Below are 15,488 nucleotides of genomic sequence, written 5' to 3'. Positions count from 1 at the left end.
AAAGTAAATGGTAAAAACGTAAATGCTTGCCTTTTTTCTGGTTTTAGGAATAAATAATTTAGTCTTTTACCATCAAGTATGATGTTAGCTGTGGGTTGAACATAGATGCCCTTTATCAGATTGAGGAAGTTCCTTTTTATTCCTTCTTTATTAAGAGTTTTTAGTTGGAATGGATGTTGGATTATGTGAAATACTTTTCCTGTATCTATTGAGATGTTTATATAAATACAGATATATATTTATCTATATATAAATATATTTATCTATATAGATAGATATCCATAGATATCTATATAGATATATATTTATCTCTGTATATATCTATATAAACATCTCAATAGATACAGGAAAATAGATACACTAAATATATATATATATATATAAATCTATTTAGTGGTCTGTTTTATCTGTTGAGCAATCGATTGATTGATGTGTCTATCTTTCTATCTCTTAATGTAATGCATTATGGCTGGGTGTGGTGGCTCACACCTGTAATCCCAGCACTTTGGGAGGCCGAGGCAGGTAGATCTCCTGAGGTCAGGAGTTCAAGACCAGCCTGGCCAACATGGCGAAACCCCATCTCTACTAAAAATACAAAAATTAGCCGGGCATGGTGGCATGTGCCTGTAATCCCAGCTACTCGGGAGGCTGAGGCAGGATAATTGTTTGAACCCAGGAGGCAGAAGTTGCAGTGAGCCAAGATTGCACCACTGCACCCCAGCCTGGGTGACAAGAGTGAGACTCCATTTCAAAAATACATATATAATGAATTACATTGATTTTGAAATGTAAAGAAAACCTTAAATTTCTGGGATAAACCCCATTTTGTATTAATCCATTTTATATCTTTTTGGATTACATTTGCTAAAATTTTGTTAAAATTTTTACGTTTATGTTTGTGAAGGGTAATTGATTTGTAATCTACTTTTCTTGAAATGTTTTTGTCTGATTTTGGTATTGAAATAATGCTAGCCTCATAGAATAAATTGGGAAATATTCTCTCCTCTTCAATTTAATCTAACAGTTTGTGTAAAGTTGATATTATTTCTTCTTTAAATGTTTGGCGAAATTCCATGGTGAAGTCACCCAGGCCTGGAATTGGTTTTGTTTATTTGTTTGTTCATTTTTGTTGTTATTCATGGGAATTTTTAAACTAAAAATTTGATTTTTAAAAAATAGATATAGGGCCTTCAGGCTATTTGTTTCTTGTGTGAGTGTTGGCAATTTTTATCTTTCAAAGAATTTCACCATTTCATTTAACTCACTGAATTTATTAAAACAAAGTTTCATAATATTTTCTTATTGTTTATTTCTATAGAATTGATAGATATTATCTATTTCATTCATTATATTGATAATTCATATCTTTTATATTTTATCAGATTAGCTTGTATAGAGTTTTATGAATTATATTGATCTTTTCAAAGAACCATCTTTTGTTTTTACTTATTTTACTCTGATATTATTATTTTCTTGTTCTGCTTACAATGGGTTTCATATGCTCTTCATTTTCTAGTTTCTTAATGTGGAATCTGAAGTCATTGATTTGAAACTTTTCTTCTCTAGTATGTGTTTAGGGGAATACTTTTTAAACTAAGTATTGCTTCACTGCATCCCAGAGATTTTGATATGCTATGTTTTAATTTTTATTCAGTTTAAAATAATTTTAATAGCCCTTTTGATTTTTTCACTGACCCTTGGGTTATTTAAAATTTTGTGCTTTAGTTTCCAAATAGATAGAAGTATCCCACATATCTTTTTGTTTTTGATTTCTACCTTAATTCTATACTTAGGGAATATATTTTGCCTCACATAAATCCTTTTACATTTATTGAGAATTGTCTTATGACCCAGAATATAGTTTATCTTGGTAAGTGGTTGGTATGCATTTGAAAAGAATGTGTATTTGCTCTTGTTGAATAGAACATTTTATAAATATTAATTAGGTGAGGTTGGTTAAGTCTTCTATATATTTTCTGATTTTTCTGCTTACTTGTTCCATCAATTGTTGATAAAGGGATGCTCTAATCTTTTACAATTCTATATCATTTTGCTTCAGGTATTTTGAACCTCTGTTATTAGAAGTATACATTTTTAATGTTGTAATGTTCTCCTGATAATTGGACACTTTATCATTATGAAATTGCTCTCTTTTCCCCTGCTGATATTTTTTATTCTGAAATCTATTTTGTCTGATTTTAATATAGTGTCTCTATCTCCCTTTTGGTTAGTGTTAGCATATTATGTATTTTCCCATCCTTTTACTTGTCGTATATTCTTGTCTTTCTTATTTAGATTATCTTAAAAAACATATAGTGGTTCTTTTAAATCCAACCTGACAATCTCTGCCTTTCAATGGAGGTTTATAGATGATTTACCCTTAATTAAAATATTGATATGCTTGTCTCTGAATCCACTATCTTGCTAATTTTTCTATTTGCCTCTTCTGTTCTTCATTCTCTTCCCTCTTCTTTTTCTATCTTCTTTTGAAATAACTTGAATATTTTCCAAAAATTCCATTCTGTCTCCTTTGTCAGTTTATTAGCTATGAGTCTTTGTTTACATTTCTACTGGCTGCTTTAGGTTTTATAGTATATACCTTAACTTTTCACAGTCTATTTTCAGGTGATATTTTACTACAGTAGTCCTGCTCATATCTGCAATTTTATTTTCTTTGGCTTCAGTTACCAGCAGTCAATGACAGTCAGAAAAGAGGTGAGTATAGTAAAACAAAATATTTTGAGAGAGAGAGGCCATACTCATATAACTTTTATGACAGTATATTGTTATAATTGCTCTATTTTATTATTGTTAATTTCTTACTGTGCCTAATTTATAAATTAAATTTTATCATAGGTATGTGTGTAGAGGAAAAAACACAACATATGTAAGATTTGGTACTATCCACAGTTTCAAACATCCACTGGGTGTCTTAGAATGTATCCCTTGAAGATAAGGGGGACTACTATACTTCATGTAAAGTATTAATATAAGAACCTTACAATGACATATTTCTATTACCCTTAGACATGGTCTTTGTGCAAATGTTGTTATGCAGTTGTCATGCATTTTGCTTCTAAATATAAAACCCCACCATACATTCATATCATTTTTACCTTAAGGTTTCAATTATCTTTGAAAAACATTTACATAATGAGAAAAATGTGCTTACTTATAGTTAGTATAGTCAGTGCTCTTCATTCTTTGCATAAATCCAGTTTACCAACTGTTATCATTTTTCTTCTGCATGAAGAAGTTTCTTAAATATTTATTTCTGTGTAGGCTATTGATGAATTATTTTAGCTTTGTATGTCTAACAAAGTCTTTATTTGCCTTTGTCTATGAGACATATTTTTGCAGAGTAAAGAATTCTAGGTGGACAGTTTTCTTTCAGTACTTTAAAGATCTCATTCCACAGTCTTCTTGCTTGCTTTGTCTCAGACAAGAAATCAGCTTTCATCTTTACCTTTATTCCTCTGTGAATAATGGGTCTTTTTCTTCCTTTCTTTCAGATTTTCTCTTTATCACTGGTTTTAAGCAGTTTCATTATTGAGGGTTTTGGTTTAATTTTCTGCATGTTTCTTGTGCTAGAATATTTGCTGAAATTCTTGGGTCTGTAAGTTTGTAATTTTTATCAAATTTGAAATTTTTCAGTCATTACTTCTTCAAATTTTTTTCTGCCCCTTCTCTCTTTTGGAGACTCCAGTTACATATGTTTTGGCCACTTAAGTTGTCCCACAGTTTAGTGATGCTCTTTTCCTTTTTAGTTTTCAGTCATTTTTCCTCTCCCTGCTTCATTTTGGACAGTTTTGATTATTGCAACATCTTCAACTTCACTTATCTTTTATCCTGAATTGTTTAACCTGCCATTAATCCCATTCAATTTTTTTTTGTCTTAGACAATGTCATTTTCATCTCTAAATGTTTTATATAGGCTGGTTGTAAATGTCTTTTTCATGCCTCTATATGTAACATATTCAATAATTCTTCTAGCTTCTTGAACATTTGAAATATAGATATAATAGCATTTTAATGCTCTTATCTACTGTTTCTATCATCCGTATCTACTATCATTTTTATAATTTCTGGGTCTGCCCATTGACTAAGTTTTCTCTTTATTATTATTATTATTATTGGTATGCCCTGCTTCTTTGTAAGCCCAGTAGCTTTCTGTTGGATTCCATATGTTTTAAATTTTACCTTGTTTAATTAAGGCTGGATACTACTTATTCCTACAAATATTACTATACGTTGTTCAGAGATATGGTTAAGGTACTTAGAAACAGTTTGATTCTTTCAGGTCACTCTTTTAAATTTTGCTAGGTGGTCCTAGAGCTGCCTTAAGTTTAGTATTACTTTTCCCTCCACTAGCGAGTAAAGATTCATCTTAAGATTTTAAACCTTCTCCAAGAATTGTGAGGCTTTTTAGACTGCCTGTTGGAAACAGGTGCTATTGCCAGTTCTGGGTGAAGACTAATCCTTTAGGATCATTTTTTCCTTAGACTTGGATAGATTTCTCACACATATGCACTGGTCAGTCCTTAACTGAATATTCTAGGAGAAAACTCTAAACATCCTAAGTTAATTCTGTGTCACTCTCTCCTTTCCTCTCATTTCTATTTTTCTGCCTTGCAACCTCTAGGAACCGTCAATTTTCAGAACTCTTGGCTCTCAACGCCTCAGCTCAAGTTTTTGAACAGGCTCTAGGTAGGTTCCTTCTTCCTGTACTGTATGAAAACTTTCTTTCGGCAATAAACTGGGACAATTATATGACTCACCTCATTTGTTTTCTATTAATCAGAAGTTACTGCTCTTTGCCTGATGTCCAACATCTTGAGTGTCTGGTTTTTTCTGTATTTTGTCCATTATCTTTTTAGTTGTTTGAGACAGAAGGGTAAATACTGCTCCTCTTACTTCATCTTGATCAGAAACAGAAGTCCTAGGTGGTTTTATTTTCATAGTTTTGCTTTTCTTCATTTTTCTAGTTTCTCTAAAATAATACATGCATGCATATAAAACTAATAAAAATATGCGACTTATTTTAATAAAATACTCAGGATAGTATTAAAGGACTAGATTTGGTAATTGATCATAATAATATGCCTGAATATATAATCGCTGTATAAATAGTTTTCAATGTCTTTAACAATATTGAAATTATGTCAGATATTTTTTTCCCTAAGGAAGAGAAAATCAGGGGTGTGCAAATTCATAAATTAGCAGATAAAAATGGAAAGGCCTTATCTGAAAAGAAAAATATGTGACTCTTTAAATATATAAACCCCATTTAATAAACCATAGCATGTTACCATGAAATCTGTGAAAATAGAATTAACATATCTCCACACATAAATTACCCCAATCTTACTTATTCTAGATTCCAACATATTTCTCAAAGAATTGTTCACAAAACCTTTTAGTTCCCATTTACAGATGTTTCTCCCGTGACCAAACAGCTAATTCTGTGCCACTTCAAATAACATCTTACACTTTCAACAATCTCAGAAATACATCACATTACTAAAAAACCTGTTTCTACATCTGTAACTTTGGCTTTTATGAACGCCTTGGGTGGTTCATTTTTCCTGGAATTTTCAAAGCCCAGATTATAAAACAATCTTTCTGAAAAAGGTATCAGAAATTAACTATTTTTTGCTTTGGTTGTTTGATGGGGGGAAACAGTCTAGGGTATTTTCAGAATTTAACATTGTCCTTTGCATTATATCCAGCACAAACAGATATGACAGAGGAGTACTGATGCCAGGAATGTGTCCCACGTAGCCTTCCTATTTAAGTAAACTGAAGATTGCTTCCTCAATTAGTTGAAACTTCTGGGTGGTCTTCTAGAAAATAGCTCTTTGAAGAAAGCAGTGCAGTAATAACACTGTAAATGTAAAATAACATTAGCTCTTTAGCTTTGAAGCTAAGAAAGAATGAATAGCAATTAGATATTTTGTTTGTTCATACACAATTTCCTATCTCTGACCCTTCAGAAGGAAAAATTCTATATAAATCCAGTGAAAAAATTTTAAGTTTATATATTTGGGTTTAGAATTAGCCATTAATTTGGGGCATGTGTGTGTAAACTATCTGATTTGTTTACTTTTATAGGTGCATGCACACACACACAACCTTCTATAGTAAAATCACTGTATAATAAATTTTAAATATCTGGGGGTATGTAGTAAATAAAAAAATCTCTCCCTTTCTGAGAAAATTGGCCATTATTTAGCCTATTCTGCACATTTGATTTCACTGTCAAGTCTAAAATCACCCCATATGTGCCCTTGATATTATCATTCCACTGCAGCCTGCCCTAGGCAAAATAGTAAAGTTATTGAAGTTGGTTTTGTGGGCACTCTAATTCCCTTCCAGAGACTCCTTTTTCCCTTGTATTCTTCTTGTCTGGGGAGTGAAAAAAAATTGTAGTTCAGTTATAAGGCCTTTTATTAATGAAAATGTTCATTTATGTAGCTGCCTATATTTCCAGGGAAACATAGGACAAGCCAGTAATATTAGTAATCTTCATTATGCAAATGTCCATAACTCAGATTTTCATTAATACACGAGCTATGTGTATGTAGCAGTTTGGCAAGGAGAACAGTCATTATTTAGGTGCTCAGCATATTCAACTTTTGTCTTAGCTAAATCCACCAATCCCTAACGCTCCTCACCCCATTTTTCCAAATAGGAAGAATAGCCAAAATAATTTTATCATGAAAAATGGAAATTTCCTACAAACAGGAGCCTAATACTTGGGATTGATTGGTCAATGGACTGAGTAAATTTAAATAAGGTAGACTATGCACCTATTGTAGGCTTTGCAAATCTTCCAGGCAAGTTCATTCTAAATGGAATTTTGCCTGTGCAAATACAATGCGTGTACTAAGAATTGTACTTAAGCCTCAACACAGGGCATTGAATTTAAGTTCCCATGGTTCTGCTCAGCCTCATCAAATATGGACCAAATGGGCATTGTTGACAGATGCATATTGACATGGTCTTCAGTTTAGTTTTCTTTGTTTATGGCTTTATTAGAGGAATTTTTAGTAGCTCTTTCTCACTGTACATAGCAGAGGGTGATAGAAGAGTTCGTTTTCTGTCCACCGTTTCCCTGAATGCATCATTTTCTAGAGTTATTGTCTCTTCTCTCTTCAGTCTGTATTAATGTCTTCCATTTAAATAAGCTTTCCTCAAATACTCATTCTCCAAAGTAAAAAAAAAAAAAAAAAAAAAAAGAATCAAAAGCTGCATTTGGCAAATACTAGCACAGGAAATTTTCCAAAATCGTGAATGCCCACAAAAGAGGTCAACATCCATTTGCTTTTCATGTGCATTTAATTATTGGAAAGAATTTGATTTGGCAATTACGCTAGTGTTTTGAAGCAACTTCATTTTACGACTGAGAATGAGGACTTCTTAAAGTGGGGACTGTGCCAGTCAGCTCATGCCAGATCTATTGTGGGTATTGAAAAGTTTAACATGTGAAGAGAACTAAATAGAGAATGGCAGGAGCTCTGCTGCTACATCGGGATATGTGGAGCCTGGTGCCTCATGAGAGGCAGCCAAAGTGGATGGTGTGTCAGTGATCACTGGGATGACTCCTTGGACAAAATAGTTCTCCCATGCCTAAAATGTACACTATAGAAAATAAAACTTTAAGTCAAAGGCATTAGTGGAGAAGCAAGAGAGTATCAGAAGACTAAAGGCAAAGAAAATGATGGTTTCAATGGGAGAGGGTCAGGAAGGAGCTAACACTTGGGTCTGACCAGAAATCCTGGAAGTGTAGATGCATGCATAGCTAGAATGTCCTGGATACCAGAGTGTTCTAAAAAGAGAAAAGACAAAAAGGTTGAGACAAAGGAAGGAATGGGCAGATATAAAAGCAAATTTACCTCATCCCACATGGCCTATTTTGTGTCATAGAAATTCTTGTCTATCCAATGCTTGTATCTTAAGAAAACCAAGAGAGTAAAAACAGCCTTTTGATGTTTCAGTACAAGAACAATAACTCAGAATGTTCTATATAAATGCATTTCCAGAATTTAAATATGCTAACACCAAAGAGCAAAAATCAATGGGATATTCCATCCTTCTGATACTCTCACTTTCCCCCCAATATGTAAATGAAGGAATAGGATATGTTAAAACATTAAAATTAACAGATATAACTTGCAAAACAGTTATGAAGAAATTTTTTCAGCATATGTGCTGGAGATACAAGGATTAATAATACAATGTGGACATTACTCTCGTCAAGTCAGTTGAATTTTAATTAGCAAAGTTGAGTATCTCATCACATTAGTGTGACACCAAATGCTGAGATTCAGATTTAAAGAGGTCATTCCTTGTTTAGATGCTATAATGGTGAGAGATATTCAGGGACACAGATTCCATTTTATGTACTTGCTCCTAAAACATTGTTGAATGAATGTTTTGAACATGATGCCAGCAAATAGCTATTTATATTGTTTATGCATATGCCTGAACAGAAATTTATGCTCTTGCTGAGAGGCTTATTTTGAAAAGACCTTCCTAAACTATCACTAGAAAATGCAAATTGTGGTCAAGAGGTTCGTAACTGAAGACTACTGTATTCTCCTCCATGAGAGGAACGGCAGATGTGTCCTTAGGCCATTCACTATATACTGAGAGAAAATTTGCCATTTTTTGCAGTTTTTAAAAATTGATTTTGACTACACCAGCACTGAAATTAAATGAATCATTTTCTTTTCCTGATTTCCTGTGGATTTTGGGGAGAGGTTTGCTTTATAAATACCACTTGCTCTTCCTTATATCAGTTTTGTTTTACATATTTCGTAATTTTTGAGTGCATTTCCTTTTGTTTTATATTCCAAAATACCTGTCACCTTCACTTCCAAACAGCCAGTTCCACCTATTAACTTCTGTTATTGTTGTTTATTTTTAGCAATGGCATTTTTACAGAATAAAAATTCTTTCCTTGAAATTCAGGAATGGGAAAACAACACACCCTTCCAGATGTAGAGGAAATAAACCTTATCCAGCTCTTGAACTCCCTGAAATTTAAGTGACCTTCTTTTGTTTTCTGTCACTTTGCACCCCACCTGCTGTACTGTCTACTACCACGCATTGGCCCAGCAGTGCAGATTTAGAGAACTTTTCTAAATTCACTTGCTGCCTCCAAAATGGCAGGTGGGCGGCAGGTGCTGGGCGCTATACAATGAAGGGGATGAGATATGTGTGTGCGTTTGTGTTGAATTTGATGTATTACAATTTTAGTCAGCATTAGCAGAATGAAAAGGTGGCATGGCTGTCTCTGAATTAATTCATCACTAGAACATACTATCTGAAGTTTAGCGACATTGATCCTTCTTACTTTATTGTTGCTATCACTATTGCCAACTAAGATAAGAATGAACATATGTGGATTTCACTAACTTTGTCTCTCAGCCAAACCAAAGGAAGTTTCCATAAGCCTGGCAAGAAAGGACAAGCAGAATTCAGAAAGCCTCACTAGAACTGATTCTATTTGACAGGCTGGTCTTGTTCCCTCTTCTACCTTTTCACCTCTAGCAACAGCTGTTTCGTTGTTTTACCTGTCATAATTTTCTCTTTTTAAGACAGGTAGGTTAATTATGCCAGGAGTGGATCAAAGGGCACAATTCTTAGGCAAATTTTAAATTAGCAAGTAGGAAGAAATGAGATCGGTAATTTGACCTCAAGTCTTGACCTTTCCTTTCCTTTCTTTTTTTTTTTTTGGCTACATTTTATATCTCTAATTGTTGTTTTGGCTCCGTCATTGGTGATAGTACAATTTCAAATAATCTCCAGTGTGCCAGGGTAGAGAAATGGAGTAGGAAATGATGGTGAAAATCAAAAGCGCATATGCTTTATGTTCTCCTACAAATGGACTTCAAGAACTTGTGTGGAAATACTTGCAAGAAAGTATAAATAGTCATATGCTCTTGGCCAAAAATGGTCCTTTTGTATCAGAGTACGTTATTCTCTTCAAATAAGCGGCACATATGTGGAAGATTTGCCCTTGACAAGTTCAGATTGAGGCACCGACAAGAGAGAAAAGGTCACACCAATCAACTCCAATAATGGAGTAACTGAGTTCCCTTAGTAACTACTTCAGACAACTCCAGTTACCTCTAGTTCACCCTCATGTACAGCTATGTTTAGAACTACACAAACGCCAATCTCCTTATTCATTCATTGAACACTCACGAAAACTCAAGATTAGAAGGACCAATAAATCAAGGAGTATAAAGACTAATAAAATATGGTCCTTGTCCTCAGGAAGTTTACACTTTTGTAACATTAGCATGGGGTCAAAATGTTTTAGATGCTTCATTAATAGTTTGAGAATCAAATGATTTTTTTACAGTTGTACGAAATGTGATGATTTATTCAATAAGTTGTGTGTGTGTGTGTGAGATGTCTAATATCTAGAAGTTTGCAGCATATAGTTTTACAGGTTGTATACTGAACAATATCTAGAAGTCTGCAGCATACGGTTGTGCAGGTTGTATACTGTACAATTCTGGGGGCTTCCATTTATCCTGCAGTGTGCAGTGCAAAGCCACAGAGGCATACATAGCATCCCTGAGCTTCTACAGTGTGTCAGAGGACATAGTGGTAAACATAGTTTCTACCCTCCTGGAGCTTGCATTCTAGTAGTTACACATGCAGACAATGAGCTGGATTCTGCTATCAAATCCCATGCCATTTTTCCAGTACCATTTTAAAGTATGTGGCTTGACAATCTTTTGATATAACCAATTATGAAAATGTATTAATATTAAATGTAGAAATGATTACACTGATCATTGAATTAATAACAATAGCTATGTTAATCTGCCCTTACTAAAGAATGAGTGAGAATCCAATAGCTAAAGGCTAACCCATTGTATTTTGAAATCTTTCTATTTTATTTCTATAAAAAATTGGAAGTCTTTAAAAGTGTGTTCTACATGCATCTTCCCTAGTAAACAGAGTATGCATGTCAGATTGAGAAGATCCCTCTTTGTACTGTGTACTTTGTACACAGTTATATCTTCTTATGAGGTGTGTAAAGATAAAGTTAGTAACCTGCAGTGATGTGGCACTGGTTAGAATGCCTGATTGCACTAGGGAAAGTTCTCATTAATTTTATGTTCAAGGCCTTTTTGTCTTGCCCCTGACTCCCTGTCCAATCTCACCTCCAGCCACTCTACTATGATCACCCCACTCTCCAACTACACGAGCTCCATGTAGTCACACAAGCCCGCCAAGCTCCCTCACAGTTCATATGATTAAGCAGCAATATCCTTTCCCCTCTTCTCTATCTCCTCTTTGTCTTTCAGCCCAGCTGAACGATCACCTTTCTGAAACCATTTCTATATCCTGCCAGCCAGGCTGGGTTAGGTGCCTGCCAAGCCTGTCACTCTGCACAGTATTAGTGGGCACCATTCCGACTGCATGCTGGAGTGCCCCTCTTCTTTTTCCAATAGTATCCTGAGTATGCCTATATGCACTTCCCACCCTGTTCTTTTATATTGATTCCCAGCCTATCTTGAGGGTACCTGCTTTGGGATCTGAAGCTGAGCCTTATTTCTACTTGCCTGGTATAAGGTGGATTCTCAATGGATAATTGTTTGAATGACAGCTTCATTTGGCACAGTACATAATTTAGGTGCCCCTGAGATATGTAAGGCTGGAATTTCTCTCTTTGGATATGCTCAGATTGTTCACTTAGCCTATCTGGTGTTGTTTTTCCCTATTGTAATGCTTATCCTTCAAGTCATTGCTCCCATTCTCAGGGGCTGCTGGTCTCTTCGCAGATGTTCATTACCACTAAAGAACACTACTCCTTGGCCTCTTTTCAGTTGCTATCTTCCTCCTCCTTCTGCCCCCTCCTCCTCCCCGCAGTCTGCTTCTCCCTCTTTGTTTTGCTCTTGTTCTTTTCTGTTTGCTTCTCAGCAGTAGGGGCCCTGTTTTTTAAACAATTGCCTACTGAGAATGTACACTTTTAGAAGTCCATCTCAGATCTACATTCTATTTCCCATGACATTTATATGGTCAGTATTCTCTCAGTATTTGCAGTACTGTGCTCACTAAGACTTACTTTGAGGTGTGCAGTTATTACTAACCTCTGAGAGTGATGACTGGCAGCTGTGTATGTGAGGTTTTTCTACAATTTTTAGATAGCAGTTCCTTTTTGAAGAAGTGCACAGTGTCACCACTTCCCTTGCTTTCCAGGTTCTGTATTTTTAGGATTACACTTCATCATCCAGATCTAAATGTGTCTGTGTACCTGCTAAAGTTAACGAGGTATAAGAGATTATTCAAAGGTCACACTATCCTCAACTGTAGGCACATTATCCTCAACTGTCATTTGCCCAACACTGATGACAATTCCAGTCTTTTATGTAATTGCTCATGGCACTACCATTGCTTTCTGTGAAAATTATGGAAGAGAGAAGCTTAGTTTTTCGTAGCTGCTCGTTTCCTCTTAACTTTGTTAGTACTCACCCAGGAACTCTGCCACCTCTACACTGCCCTCACTACCATAATACTTCACAAAAACATGATCACGTTTGAAATGGAAACAACCTTAGGGAACTTTGTACTGGTAACTGTAATGATGGGAATTTGGAGCCCAGGTTGAAAGGGAAGATCTGTGAGAGAGACGTGGAGCTGGTAATTTTGTAGTATTTAGAATAATGTAAAACCTGAGACTTTTTATATCCAGCTTCCCTCATTCTTAGGACAATAGTGCCCATATTGTTATGTATTTTACTCATGTATATTTATTTCGTTCTGAGTCAATGGCAAGCTTTGATACTTATTTAAAAGTTTTAAAATCTTTTGTTCTTCATAAAAGAAAGCTACAAATTATGTAGATATTTTTGAAGTCTACAGCAGTAGTTTCTAGCTAAGATTCCATGCCTATAAAGAAAGTTGATTAAATGATTTTATGTGTTTTCAGGATGAACAAATTCCTGAGCCAAAGAAGTTGTAAATGAGAATTATTTAGTTTTAAAAGCTTAAAAACACCTTCAAAGATCATTATAATTTAAAAACCTATTAGGATGAATTATTGGGCTATATCCTGCATCACAAAACCAATTTGGAAACTCAATTTAATGAGCTTAGCTGTCAATATTTGCTAAATTAATTGGAAGATATTGTATTTTCCCTTTTTTGAGCTGTGTAGACACAGCCCTTTTGGCTGGAACACACTTTGTTGCTTATATACCAATGAACTGAATTCTGATGAGGTCATGTTTTGACGTAGGATGGGGACAAATAGGAAACTTTCTTAAGGATCTTGGAAGATACCTGAAAAGACTCAGCCAACAGAGATGAGGACTGACTGCATGAAGTGCATTGGAGAGAACAGAAGTTTCTGCTGCTAAAAACCATTAATATATTATTTTTATTTTTATTATGACTTAGTATAACTAGGTACCACAGTAAATCAATGATCATAAAACTTTTCATTGTATGTTGTACAAAATCAGAATTGAAACATATTTAAAAATCTTTCTATGCCTTCTCAGTCTGGTGACTTTTTAAAATATCTGTGAGTTGCCTGATTCTTGTTCATTAACTACTTTAGAATGACTCATGGGATGCAGTGGTGAGCTTAGTGTTTTTGCAATTTGTAGAAAACTTTTTACATATTTGTGGTGGCACCAAAGCTGTCATGTAGATGTTTTGCAGTTGTATTTTTAGATCCAATGTTAATGAAATGTTTAACTGACAGCTGTTGAAATTTTGAACTTCTAAAGAGATTAAAAATTTTAATTAAATGGAATCTTAAAATATTGTTTCGCTGGCTCAATTAGAAACACTTTCAAATGCATTTAGTTGAAACTGATGTAATGATCAATTTCCCACCCATATAAACCCTAGTGCTAGAAATCTTATTTTAAAAACTCTTGTTTCAAATTATAAAACCTGTAACTAGGAGGTTTGTATTCATTTAGTTGTGTGCATATGAGCACAAGGGTCTAAACTCATTTTTATATAACCTACATTTAAAAGCAGCCCTAAAAATTCTAAATTCTAAATTTCTTCCACCACGCCTGACCAATTCTGAATTTCCTAAAAATTCTTAATTTTATTTGTACATTATAATATGAAGGGGAGAGTTATTCTATATATTTCAAAAGATGTATGGCATGGGCAAATAGGGAGACCTCCTCTCTACAAAAAGTCAGAAAATTATCCTGATGTGGTGGCATGTGCCTGTGGTCCCAGCTACTTGGCGAGCTGAGGTGGAAGAATCACTTGAGCCCAGGAGGCTGAGGTTGCAGTGAGACATGATCTCACCACTGCACTCCAGCCTTGGTGACAGACAGACCTTGTCTCAAAAAAAAATAATTATTTACTTAATTAATTAAAATAAAATGATGTAAAAATGTAATTTTAAATGAGTTGTTTTATTTGTTTTTGTCCATTTTTTATTTGTGCTTGATAAGAAACAATGAGATAGCAATCTAAGCTGTTGATAATTCCCAGAACATTCCTTTAGAATGTTTCAGACAAAATTATACATAATTGGTTACAAGGGGCCTTCTGATCGCTTTAAAATGCCTCCGTTTAGGTTCCTTCTATTTAAATTCCAATTCACTAGGGAATAAGTCATGTATACCTTTGTAGAGTTCTTAATTTAGTGCCAAATTCCTTGTCAATATTCAAAATTCATTTACTATTACTGATCATAATAATGAGTCATTCGATTTTATACATTAAGGAAATATTTTAAAGGTCTAATTTTATATTATTTAATACAATGCTTTGTTATTGATGCTACTCAGATTTTTGATCATAGAATCAAGAATGAGTGAATCTATAAAATGTCTTTCCTATATGAGTATGTCTAACAAGCATACCCATTAAAGAGTATTTCTTATAAAGCCAATATACCATGGCAGCATTTAGCATATTAAACCACAAATAAATTATGAGTTAGCCTGAGAAGTGGCAGTACTGCTTACTTATATTCTGACAGATTTAATTGTCTTTTAATAATTGTTCATGAGGTGATTTTATTTTTGATGATCTTTATGTATAATGATAGAATATAGATGTTTTCTTCTGCAGCCTATGAAGGCTGCATTTTCAATAGCATCACAACATAATATTCGTATTGGTTGTCTAGCTTTTAGTGTTCTATGATAAAATTATGATTTTAGGGCATAAAAAATAGGATCAGTTTTCCAAAGATAAACACAGGGGAAGATAAGAGGTTTATTTCCTTTTAATGTCACCATCATCATCAAAATGTATTGCTTAATATTTATTTATTGACTTCCTCAACTATCTGGTCCAGAAACAGACTATTAATTATGGAACACATGCCCATAAAAACGTATATGAAATCTCATGTAACTGAAAAATTTTTTAGTAGATAGTGAGAGTACCTACAGAAACATGCTAAATACTATCTATAGGTATTCCAGACTTTTAGTTACTCAGAGGCAAGAAATATGTGGTCCCTGCATTTATTAGTA

The 15,488-nt window shown here is 34.2% G+C and overlaps 1 protein-coding gene across 2 annotated transcripts in view; it reads left to right on the top strand.

The window, feature by feature from the left end:
* Positions 1 to 15,488, top strand: part of HAPLN1 (hyaluronan and proteoglycan link protein 1) — an 82,912-nt gene that overhangs the window by 25,259 nt on the left and 42,165 nt on the right. Inside the window, exon 1 of one of the 2 annotated variants that reach the window (XM_063706658.1) lies at positions 2,634 to 2,715. The exons of the other annotated variant lie outside the window; for it this stretch is intronic. The gene's annotated coding sequence lies outside the window, so the exon portion shown is untranslated. Of the gene's footprint in view, positions 1 to 2,633; positions 2,716 to 15,488 lie in introns of those variants that run through there. 2 annotated transcript variants of the gene reach the window in all.

This window comes from Gorilla gorilla, chromosome 4 (genome assembly GCF_029281585.2).
Source record: "Gorilla gorilla gorilla isolate KB3781 chromosome 4, NHGRI_mGorGor1-v2.1_pri, whole genome shotgun sequence".
Lineage (NCBI taxonomy): Eukaryota > Metazoa > Chordata > Mammalia > Primates > Hominidae > Gorilla > Gorilla gorilla.
The sequence above is the reverse complement of the archived record's forward strand: the minus strand, read 5'-3'. Positions and strand labels throughout refer to the sequence as shown.